Raw genomic sequence first — 12,355 nt, forward strand, 5'->3', positions numbered from 1 at the left:
GTGAAATCCCAATTATTCATGCTCTACCTCATTTTATATGCTAAGCATGTTGCTTCTTTCATAACGTTCTGAACCCTTGATTACTCTGAATCTCTTATTTTCTGGGTCAATTTGACCTCTTTCCATCTAACGTTTGATCCTTACTTCTTTACTCAATTTGATTGAATTTACCTGCCTTAATTATTTTTCCTTGCCTTGTTTGCAATCCACTGATTGTTATTGATTTGTTTCCTTAATTAAACTGTTGTGCATTTACCCTTAATTACATGTTTTATACATAAGCTTTACTTTATTTTTTTCCTTAAATACTTAGTATGTTTTATAGTTGATTAAACTGTCTCTCGATTAAGGGAAGATCTTACTGATTTACGTGTGATTTCCCTGATTTACTACTTAATTGATCTCTTACCTTGTTTTGTTAAGTTTTGATTCCTATATAAACCTCCTCTTCTTTTAAGTTTAGGACAACAACTAGAACAAGAAGACTAGTTCAGAATTCTCTCTTATACTTAATGTTTTCTGCTCTTTTCTGTTACTTGCTGCTTCTATTGAACTAACCGGCTGTAAGCCAAGGCTAGTTATTGCATTACACTGCTTTATACTTTGTGTCTTCTCTCCTAAACTAGTATGTTCTGATTTAATTACAAGTTCAAAACTCTATGTGTCCGCTTACTGCATTAGTTTACTGATTCCTGTCTATCACTTGGCTTTCTGATATGTAACTAGCATGCTTAAATCCTGGTTTCACTTAGCATACATAAGTACTACCTATGCAACTTATGATTAACATGTCTAATGAATTGTCTATTGCTTTCTCTAGCATGTCTCAACTTGACTCTACTCCATGTATGATTGTCTGTCTGTTTGTTTATCCAATTCCTGATAGTAATCTACTTTGCTAGGTTACTTACTACTCCCTAAGTACTTCTGACCCTATGTTCAATTCTACCTAGTATAACTATGTTCTCACTAATTGTTCTATGGCTATGTAATTGACTCCTAAATCCTATAAAGAACTCTGAAAAGGAAACTTCTGTGCTCTTGCTGTTATATTAATATGTTCTATGTGTCCCCAATTCCTATACTCCCTGAGTGAAATCTGTGTCTGAATGGTGTTGTTTAAACTGTTTGCTGATTTCTCACAAGTTCACTGTTTCTTTCAAAACTATTTTACTACTAATCAATTCCTATTTTTAAAAAAATTCTTTATTTAATTGATCCTTTTTCAACACTGGCTTTTCATATCAAAACCATTTCAAAACTAGGTCAGGCACTCTCACATCACTCCTAGAGTATTATTTTCTGCCCCTCTGCATGTGTACTGTCTTGAGATCTCTCTGAACTCTGGCATGTCAGAGTTGGCCCTTCCACACTACACTTAAATCAGTTATTATTGAGAAAAGGTCTAGGTGTGAGCACTGCCCGGGATCCTTGAGGTCCTTAGGGAACTCTAACACCCCTAGACATGAAACTGTCTATGGAACTTTGGTATTTGAGGCTATTAGAGGCTTGAGAAGTCATTTGGGCCTGCTTCAGGCTCCATATAGTTAACTTCTTCTTTTTCTTTACTTGTTTATGTAATTTTTTCACCTGGACTGTAATAATTATTTGTAAATAACATTGGGGTGATTAGTGAGAAGGGGTGGGTAGTTTTATCTTTTCGGTAATTCGGGTAGATACCATGCCTATAGGATTGTGTTAATGCACTTGCTATGTTTTCACAATATTAGAAATCATTTCTATAGGATTTAAATGGCTTCATTAATAGAAATCATGTCTATAGGGTTAAAATCAACATTATAATTAGAAATCAGGCATATAGGATCTAAATGGCTTTATAATTAGATATCATCCCTATGGGGTGTAAAGTGATTAAGTTCAGTTTCTGTTGCAACATGTATTTACATTTGTTTCACTAGAAATCATGCCTATAATTTACAACATCAACTCTTAACAATTAGATACCATGCCTATAGGAATTAAAATAAGAAATCCTGCCTATAGAACTTAAAATCAATTTAGTTAAACACATCAGTTTAATCCACGTTAGTTCCTTTTGAACTGGTTTAATCAATTGTCCTCTTCTTTAATGAGTTTTCAAACACTGCCTTAATTTACTACCGCTAGAAAACATGTCTATAGGACCTCAAGTATCCGTTTAAAACTGTTCGTTGTTTTATTGAATCAATGTAGATATCATGCTCTTAGGACATCACGGTTCTGCGTTTAGGCAAGCCTATGGGGCGATTTAAATTCTGCAACTTTGAAACTGCGCTTCAGTTATTTAAAATTGTTCAGATTCAACAGGTTTAAATCAGTAGGCAAGCTAAATAGGATATTTTACACTTTGTCCTAAGTCAATACTGCATAATCCCTGCTCGCCTAGATATCATGTTCTATGATTTTCTATTTAATACCTGACCATTGTCTGAAGACGTGCATTTATTTGTTCTATTTGTGGAGGTGACTGTGTGCCTATAATCTATTCTCTTTAAATGCAGTCCTACTTATTCTTGATTGACGCCTAGACTTTTATCCATTAAAACCTTAGGAAGGTCTAGAACTGTCCAAAAGTAAAGGTCCTAAAATACCTCTAGGGCCACAAGGAAGGGATAAGTAGTGCACGCATAAGACATTTTCAAGGTTGCTAGAACGCTTTAGGCTATGGCCAAGGGGAGGGAATTGGGTAGAAAGGGATATGATGACTACGAGCTAATGTCACGTGTAGCCCCTCATTGAGGAGTATTTATCGGACATTGTGTGGGGTGATCCTATAGGCTAACCAACCTAGGACCCTTTTTTCCCAATTCCCGATGTTTAAACCTTACTCTTTATATGCAACTTGTTCAAATTCTTTGAGTCATACAATGTCCAACATGCTTTTATTTCCAATTATGTGTTTTAACTACTTATTTGTTAAAGGACTAATTCATGAGTATATGTTCGGCCGGGACCCACTGTTGTGGACCTAGAGGGGTGCCTAACACTTTCCCCTCAAGGTTATTTTTAGCCCTTACCTTAAATCTCTGGTTATGCAAACTAGTCTAAGAGTTAATCGCTCTAGGTACCCTAACGCACCATAATCCGTTAGGTAGCGACCCTTCAAATACCAAAATCCCAAAAGGAAATAAGTTATTACCCCCATGAATGTCGAAACCCGGACTTCTCTCCGTGGAGGAAAAAAGGGAGCACGACAGCATGGCTACTCTGCTGGGATACCTTTAGGCTCTTACCATAACGAACTTATCTTTGATGAATTAGTCCAACCATGCTTTATCCCGTACCTTTTCCCTTATTTGAATTTAACTGTCTATTTTCTTTTAAGAATTTATGATTTTTATTCCCAAAACTGACTTGTCTCTTTGTTTTCCTTTTCCGTAACTGTATTTCAATTATTTAAATATTGTATTTATTTTTCCTACGTGCAAATACTTGACTACATGCTATTTATTGCTGCATATACCATGCTCCACATCATATTCCACTCATGCGTATTAAATCCTATAGTAATGCTTAATGAGTTGTTGCGCTCTTCCTATTTATTACCCTTAAATTCGAAAAGGCTTATTTGCGGTAAAATTAGTTGATCAGCGGTGTAGTTGACAGTTCTGTGCCTTTCCCCCTCGAGTTGTCCGCTTAAGGGTACCAGTCTAAACCCCCATAGTAACCTTACTCTGATCAAATTGTGCATGCATCATGGTCAAACCTAGTCGGATCAATTATGTTGTCCACATAATGATCCTTTAAGATGAGCCTTATCCAAAGTCCACCGGGGTTGCCATAATCCCAATGAATACAACAACATACTGTGCATTAATTTGGAGAACTAAATGTCAATATGCCAATCATGAATATATAAATAGTCGAGTCTGGTGGGGAGAAAGGCCTAAGCCTTTTGTTTTGCAGAAAATGAGGCACAAGGTCCTCAGATTCGGTATGGTTAGCAACATTCCACCATTGCTGCTAGATTGGTGGGAGGACCATTCGTCAAGTAACAAGAAACATGTAAGAAAGTACCTGGGTAACTTGTCTTCCCTATTAGACATTGAGCCAAACAACAAGTTGATCGAGGCTGCCACTTTGTTCTAGGATAGTGAGAGGTCTGTGTTCCATTTCGGTGACATAGAAATGACATCACTTCTAAAAGAAAATGGAGGGCTTGTGGGATTGACTTGGGATAGTCCCGGGTTATTGGTACCGGCAAACCATACCAGTAAAGGTTTCTTAAAGATGATGGGGTTGAAGAAGAATGCTGACCTGGTATGCCTGAAGGAATCTTACATACCCTTCGAATATCTGTATGAGAGGTATGGCCATAGCAATTCATACCGTACCTACCATGATGAGATCTCTCTCACTTCTCTAGGCCACATCCACTGCAGAGTGTTCGTGTTCATTGTATGCTTCTTGGGCCTGATAGTATTCCTAATGAAAAGGGAAAGAATCCATACTGGGTTGGCATGGTCGCCAAGACTTTGATGGAAGGGATCAATGGACAAACATACACTAGAGTTCCCATGATCATAGCCGATATCTACAGGGCTCTAGAGTGTTGTCAAAGAGGGGTCAAGCATTTTGAGGGCTGTAACTTGTTGCTGCAGTTGTGGTTGTTAGAACATTTTCAAAAGGGTCACTATCACCAAGAATTTACACGAAGGGCTTAGAACGACCATATTTCCTTCCATCACCCCAAGCGGATGACGTACATTCCAGACAGGTTTGCTCAGTGGAAAGTGCCAAAGAATGGGTAGAGTTCTTTGACAATCTGATCTAGGAACAGGTGCAATGGATGTTTGAATGGTTCCCAATAGACGAATTCATCATCAGATCTAAGGACACTCCACACCTAGTGCTGATTGGGTTGAGAAGGATATACCCTTATGTCCTTATCCGAGTTATGAGGCAAGCAGGCAGGAAACAGGTTGTACCAAGTGTTGCCAAGATGAGTCATTTCAGGGCAGACTTTCAAGATGACGACGTCCCTTACAAGTGCCAAGCTCAGCACATGTGGCACTGTAAAATCATTGTGGAAAAGAACACTGTTGAACCAGACAGGTATCATACAGGTTGTGAGCCTCTCTACCCAGCATGGTTGGAGGACAATTTAAAAGGAATGTTGATGCCAGGAGCCGGTTAAGGGAATAGGATTATAGACAAAGAAGCTGAAGCTCAAGTCAAATACAACAGGCTACGCAAGAGGGTCCACGACTCTAAGAATGAGCACCGGGAAATACATGAGAGGAATGTGAGGTTGATCGAAGAATGGAAAGCAATGGCAGTCACTTCCAATAGGAAACTGGAATATATGGAGCGAGGAATTGTGGAGCTGGAAGGCAAAGTCATAAAGAGGATCGAGGACTGCCAGAACGCTGAAGGAGCTGAAGGAGGACATCTGGCCAGAGCCTACTTGCTACTGGGTCTGCGCGAGTTAGGGGACCTGTATGATGGAGTTAGGAAGAACGAATCTGGGGAAGGTCCTTCTGGGACCAAATAGGCTAGATTTATTTGCTTTCCTAAAATGTAATAAGGCCAAGTGCCAGTAGTGACTTATTTTTCTATTATCTTAGTTTCATTTGGGATTCGTCTATTTTTTTATATTATGAAATGAAGTATTTATTGGCATCTAAAGTTCTCCAAATCTATTTGTCCCTAGGCCTACCTCAGGCACAACGAGGCTCCCAAATTAAGACACGAATTTATATTTCCACAATCTGTGTTTAAATACTACAAACATTTCAAAATCCTCACTGACTTATTACCTTTTTGTTTTTCCTTATTTTGATTATTCCCATCCCCTTAGGTTGGTTCACTCATACTGGCCTCATCAGCGTATCATACCAGATCTAGATGTCCTCCACCTCCTCCTACTCCAAACAACACAAAAGGTAGAGGAAAAGCAAAACTAGACGACTTAAGTTGTATCCGAAAGGAGAATATTGAGAATGCAGAAACCTCAGATGGTCGTAGTACTTTGGCCCCAAATGATCTAGTCTTGAGACAGGAACAAAAGATACTGGAACTACAAGGAGAACTTGAGCAGGTTCGCAACTTGGAAAACTTGTCACTCACCCTAATGTCCCCGACATCCACCAACAAAACACAAATAACCTAGCACCTCCCCAAAACACACAAAACAAACATCCACAAAATCCTTCCGCACCGAATCAATACGCAACTCCACCCCAAAATCTCAATCCACTGCCAATACCAACTCTACTACAACATCCCCATCAACCAATTCAGTACCCACCAACCACCACTTACCACACTCCCTAAAACACACCACAACACATTCTCGATCCCCAAAACTTCACCAATGACCATCATTACACTCAAGTCTCTGGCACCCATCAAAGTAACCCTATATATGTGGAAACTGTACCTCACTTTATCCAACCAATATCCTATACATCGGAATCCTCTGAGAAGGACCTGCTCATTCAAAACATGGCCGAGGAACTCAAGAAGTTGACAAGCCGAGTTCAAGGCAGCAAAGGAATAGAAGGGTTGAACTATGAAGACCTATGAATACAGCCAGATGTAGAATTTCCAGAGGGATACAAACCTCCCAAGTTTGAGATGTTTGACGGAATAGGAGATCCTAGAGTCCATCTGAGGACCTATTGCAACAAACTCGTCGGGGTCAGGAAAGACGACAAGATCCGAATGAAACTCTTTATGAGGAGTCTTACTAGGGATGCTTTGTCCTGGTACATCAGCCAAGATCCCAAGAAATAGTCCAATTGGGTAAGTATGGTGTCATATTTCATGGACCGGTTCAGGTTCAATACAAAGAATGCACCGGATGTTTTCTACATTCAGAATCTTAAGAAGAAACCTACTGAGACTTTCCGTAAGTATGCTACTCATTGGAGGTCAGAAGCGACCAAGGTTAGGCCATCTTTGGACGAGGAACAGATGAACAAGTTCTTCGTCAAAGCACAGGATTCGCAATATTATGAAAGGTTGATGGTTATCGAAAATCATAAATTCTTTGATATCATCAAACTTGGAGAAAGAATCGAAGAAGGAATCAAGAGCGGGATGGTAACGAATTTTGAGGCACTACAGGCCACAAATAAGGCATTACAATCAGGTGGCATATCAAAGAAGAGAGATGTTGGGGCAGTAATGGCGGCCCAGGGCCCAAAATCTCCACTTACCTATCAAACGCCTCCACCCATATATTAAACACATCCACCCACATATCAAACACCTCCACCCACATACCAAGCACCACCACCCACATATCAGCTCTCATCTCCCAGATATTCCCAACCAGCCACTGTCCATCACACCTATAACTCCCAACCATCATATTTCCAATCACCTCCAACTCACCAAAACTTTCCAAGACCAAGACCCAACTTTGACCGCAAGCCACCCAGACAATACACCGCCATTGCTGAGCCCATCGACCAGTTGTATGAAAGGTTGAAAGTCATAGGTTACATCACTCATGTTCCCGCTGTGGCATTAGAAAACCTATCCCAATGGGTCAATCCGAACAAAACTTGTGCGTACCATTCCGGTATGAAGGGTACACCACTGCTGAGTGCCGAACATTGAAGGATAAGATCCAGATGATAATTGAAAATAAGGTCATACAGGCGAAGGAAGTCGCACCTAATGTCTGCAGCAACCCCCTCCCTGATCATTGAGGTGGTGGAGTACATGCAATAGAGACGAACGAAGAATGGGACCCTGAAGGGTCGATTGGGCTTATTCGAGAAGGCGATGACTTTAAAGTTGCAGTCACACTTACTCCTATTGTGGTACAAACTCAGTCACCCATCGAGGTTGACATAACTGCATCAGTTCCATTTGAGGTAGAGGTGGCTCCACCTGTGGCCACCTCCACTCTATTTGAAGTAGAAGTAGCCACACCTTTCACTGTGGCCACATCAACCACACCTCCATTCAACTCAAAAGCAATACCCTGGGATTACATTGCCGAGGATCAGCGAAAAGGGAAGGCCAAGGAAGAAGAATATGATGCCGCACGAGGAATGACTAGGACTGGAAGAGTCTATACACCTGAACATTTGGAAGGATCAAGAAAGGATACCACTACCAGGTAGCCCATCATTGAGACAGGGCCAGATGACCTGTGGAGGAATGTACAAGCAAAGGTGTATTCCGTAGTTGACCATCTGAACAAAACCCCAGCTCATATATCTATCCTGTCATTGTTGTAAAATTCAGAGGCGCATAAGAACACTTTAATGATAGTGCTGAGTGAAGCTTATATACCCAATAAAATCACTGGTGGAGAAATGGCCAACATGGTAGGGAAAGTATTAGAAAGTCATAAGATTATCTTCCATGAAAATGAGCTACTGCCTAAGGGGTTGAATCACAACCGAGCATTGCATATTACAGTTTGAAGACAAATTCATTGCCATGGTCTTTGTTGATGGGGGTTCAAGCCTCAATATTTGTCCGTTGGACACTCTAAAAAGTTTGGAAAAAGGTTTTCATGAGATACGGGCAAGAAGCATGAACGTGAAAGCTTTCGATGGGTCCCAAAAGGCCACAATCGGGGAAATAAACATTTGCCTGCAGATGGGGCCAACTTGGTTTGACGTCGAGTTTCAGGTACTTGACATACTAGCCTCATATAATCTTCTGTTGGGCCTACCATGGATCCACGCCGTTGGAGCCGTGCCTTCCACACTACATCAAGTCGTGAAGTTCAAATGAAATCTTAAGGAGGTGATCATTCACGGAGATGGGAGTAACCCCATTTACACTAGTCAAACCATCCCTGCTATTGGACATAGAAAAAGGCTAGGAGGGGAAACCTATCACCATATTGAACGGGTCAATGCCGTCGAGAAGGATAAATGGTGGAGTGGTAAAATAGAAAGTATACTGGCTTGGTCTAGATATAAACCCGACAAAGGACTGGGAAAGAACCTCCAAGGTATCACTAAATCGATACAGCTGAAAAATCATGGTACCTCATTTGGGCTCGGATACCAGTACACATGGAAAGAGTATAGAAATTGGTAGCCTCCATGGCGTGGACCGTACTACCCTCTTGAACAACCAGTGCCACGCTTGGAACAAGTTTTCCACCAAGCTGATACGATATGGGAGACTGCAGAAGAGGAAGCACTAGTTGGGTTGAAGAATTTGTTCTTGGAGGATGGGGACATAGACTGCAGTGCCATAATTGAGGAGGAGGAGGAGGAAAAAGGCCTCACCATTCAGACCGTAAAGAAGGGAGCTGTTCTCAGAAATTGGACCGCTAAAGCATCTCGAGCCCGCCGAGTCCTTAGGTAGCTTGGCGGATTTTACTTCTATATCCATTCTAGGCATTTAAGATTTCTAGTAATTTTGTTTTAAGATTTACTTGTTTCAAAATAAATGCCCGATTCATCGAGCCGTACTTGTCTGTATGATTTTTCAGTCTTAATCAAATGCATTTGCTCTTTACTATTCATTACTATTTTTACATTTTTTCTTTTTATAACATTATTATTACTTTTCCCGATGAACCAATGACTGTGACATGTAATGATGCAACGCAACATGAGAATAGTGATTCAAATGAAGAAGATGAGATACCCGAGGAAATTGTTATGGAGGTTGAAAATTTTAAAAATAAGCCTAAGTCCAATCTGGACGAAAGCGAAGCAGTAAATTTGGGAGACGCCGAGATTGTCAAAGAGACTTGCATCAGCATTCACTTGTCACCAACAGACAAGGAAGAGTACATTCATTTCCTAAAAGAGTATGAGGACATTTTCGCATGGTCGTATGATGATATAACCGGTTTGAGCACGTCCATAGTGGCTCACAAGTTGCCTACTAATCCCATGTGTCCACCAGTGAAGCAGAAACTCAGAAAGTTCAAACCAGACATGAGTTTGAAAATCAAGGAAGAAGTTACCAAGCAGATCAAGGCCAAAGTTCTCAGGGTGGTTGAATACCCAACTTGGTTAGCTAACATTGTGCTAGTTTTGAAGAAGGATGGGAAGGTCAAAGTATGTGTTGACTGTCGGGATTTAAACAGAGCAAGTTCCAAGGATGACTTCCCACTACCAAACATACATATTTTGATCGACAATTGCTCCAAGCATGAACTCCAATCCATTGTGGATTGCTTCGCGGGTTATCACTAGAGCTGGATGGATGAAGAAGATACAAAGAAAACAACTTTTGTCACACCTTGAGGAGTATATTGCTACAAGATGATGCCTTTTGGTCTGAAGAATGCTGAGGCTACTTACATGAGAGCCATGACAACCATCTTCCATGATATGATACATAAGGAGATAGAGGTGTATGTGGACAACATCATTATCAAATTCAAGAGGGCCGCATATCACATAACGGACTTGAGAAAGTTCTTTGACAGGCTGAGGAGGTACAATTTGAAACTAAACCCCACAAAATGTGCATTCGGGGTCCCCGTAGGAAAATTATTAGGATTCATCGTCAGTCATCGAGGGATCAAGTTGGATCCATCTAAAGTCAAAGCTATTCAGGAGTTGCCACCACCTAAGAGCAAAAAGCACGTGATAAGCTTCCTAGGACGTCTCAACTATATCAGTCGCTTTATAGCACAGTCCACAGTCATATGTGAACCCATCTTCAAGATGCTGAGGAAAGATACTGAAACAAGATGGACCGAGGATTGTCAAAAAGCTTTGGACAAGGTCAAGGAATACCTGTCCACACCACCAGTTCTGGTCCCGCCAGAACCAGGATGACCTTTGTTACTCTATCTATCTGTATTGGATAGAGTGTTTAGATGTGTTTTGGGACAGCATGACAAGACATGAAGAAAAGAGTAAGTCATTTATTACTTTAGTAAGAAGTTCATACCTTATGAAGCACAGTACTCTCTGCTGGAACGCACTTGCTGTGCTTTGACCTGGACAACTCAGAAATTGAGGCATTACTTCTGTGCCTACACTACATACCTCATATCCAGGATAAACCCCCTGAAGTACATATTCCAGAAACCCATGCTGACTAGAAAGTTGGCCAAATGGCATATACTATTAAGTGAGTTCGATATTGTCTACGTAACCCAAAAGGCGGTCAAAGGACAAGCATTGGCAGATCACCTTGCTGAAAATTCGGTGGGAGGAGCATACGAACCTTTGAAAACATATTTTCCTGATGAAGAAGTGTCATTCGTAGGGGAATACATTATCGAAGCATACGACGATTGGAGGATGTTCTTGATGGAGCTGTAAATTTCAAAAGAGTGGGCATTGGAGCAGTATTGGTATCAGAAACAGGTCAACATTATCCGATATATGCTAAACTCAGATTTCCCTACACCAACAACATGGTAGAGTATGAAGCATGCATACTAGGGCTCAACATGGCAATCGACATGAATATTAAGGAGTTGTTGGTAATCAGTGATTCAGATTTGCTTGTGCACCAGGTACAAGGAGATTAGGCCACCAAGAATTCCAAGATATTGCCATATATGCACCATGTGCATTAATTGAGAAAGAGGTTCGCGAAGATAGAATTTCGACATATTCCCAGAATTCAGAAAGAGTTTGCCGATGCATTTGCCACCTTGTCATCTGTGATACAACATCCATATAAGAATTATATCGATCTTATTCTGGTGAAAATCCATAATCAGTCGGCTTATTGTGCTCATGTTGAAGAAGAAATAGATGGAAAGCCTTGGTTCCATGATATCAAGGAGTATTTTTCAAAGGGAGAATATCTGAGCATGCAAATCACACTCAGAAATTCACATTCCGTAGATTGTCCAATCACTTCTTCCACAACAAAGGAAACTTGTATAGGAGAACTCCCGATTTAGGTTTACTAAGATGTGTCGACGCAAAGGAAGCTTCTAAGCTACTTGAGGTGTACATGTCGGGACCTGCGGCCCGCACATCAATGGTTTTGTCTTGGCTAAAAAGATACTCAGGGCCGGTTACTTTTGGATGACCATGGAGACGGATTGTATCCAGTATTTCCGCAAATGCTTTCAATGCCAAGTGCATGCTGATATGATAAAAGTGCCGCCAAATGAGCTCAATGCAACAAGCTCACCTTAGCCATTCACCGCTTGGGGAATGGATGTTATTGGTCCGATTTAACCCACTTCTTCAAATGGACACAGGTTTATTCTGGTAGCCATTGATTATTTTATGAAATGGGTAGAAGTTGTATCTTACAAAGCTGTAACCAAGAAAGTCATCGCAGATTTTGTCAAGGATCGAATTGTTTGCCGATTCGGAGTTCCCGAGTCCATTATTACTGATAATGCCGCCAATCTCAACAGTGATCTGATGAAAAATATGTGTGAAACTTTCAAAATCAAGCACAAGAATTCTACAGCCTATAGACCTCAGATGAATGGAGT

This window comes from Nicotiana sylvestris, chromosome 7 (genome assembly GCF_000393655.2).
Source record: "Nicotiana sylvestris chromosome 7, ASM39365v2, whole genome shotgun sequence".
In the NCBI taxonomy this organism is placed as follows: domain Eukaryota; kingdom Viridiplantae; phylum Streptophyta; class Magnoliopsida; order Solanales; family Solanaceae; genus Nicotiana; species Nicotiana sylvestris.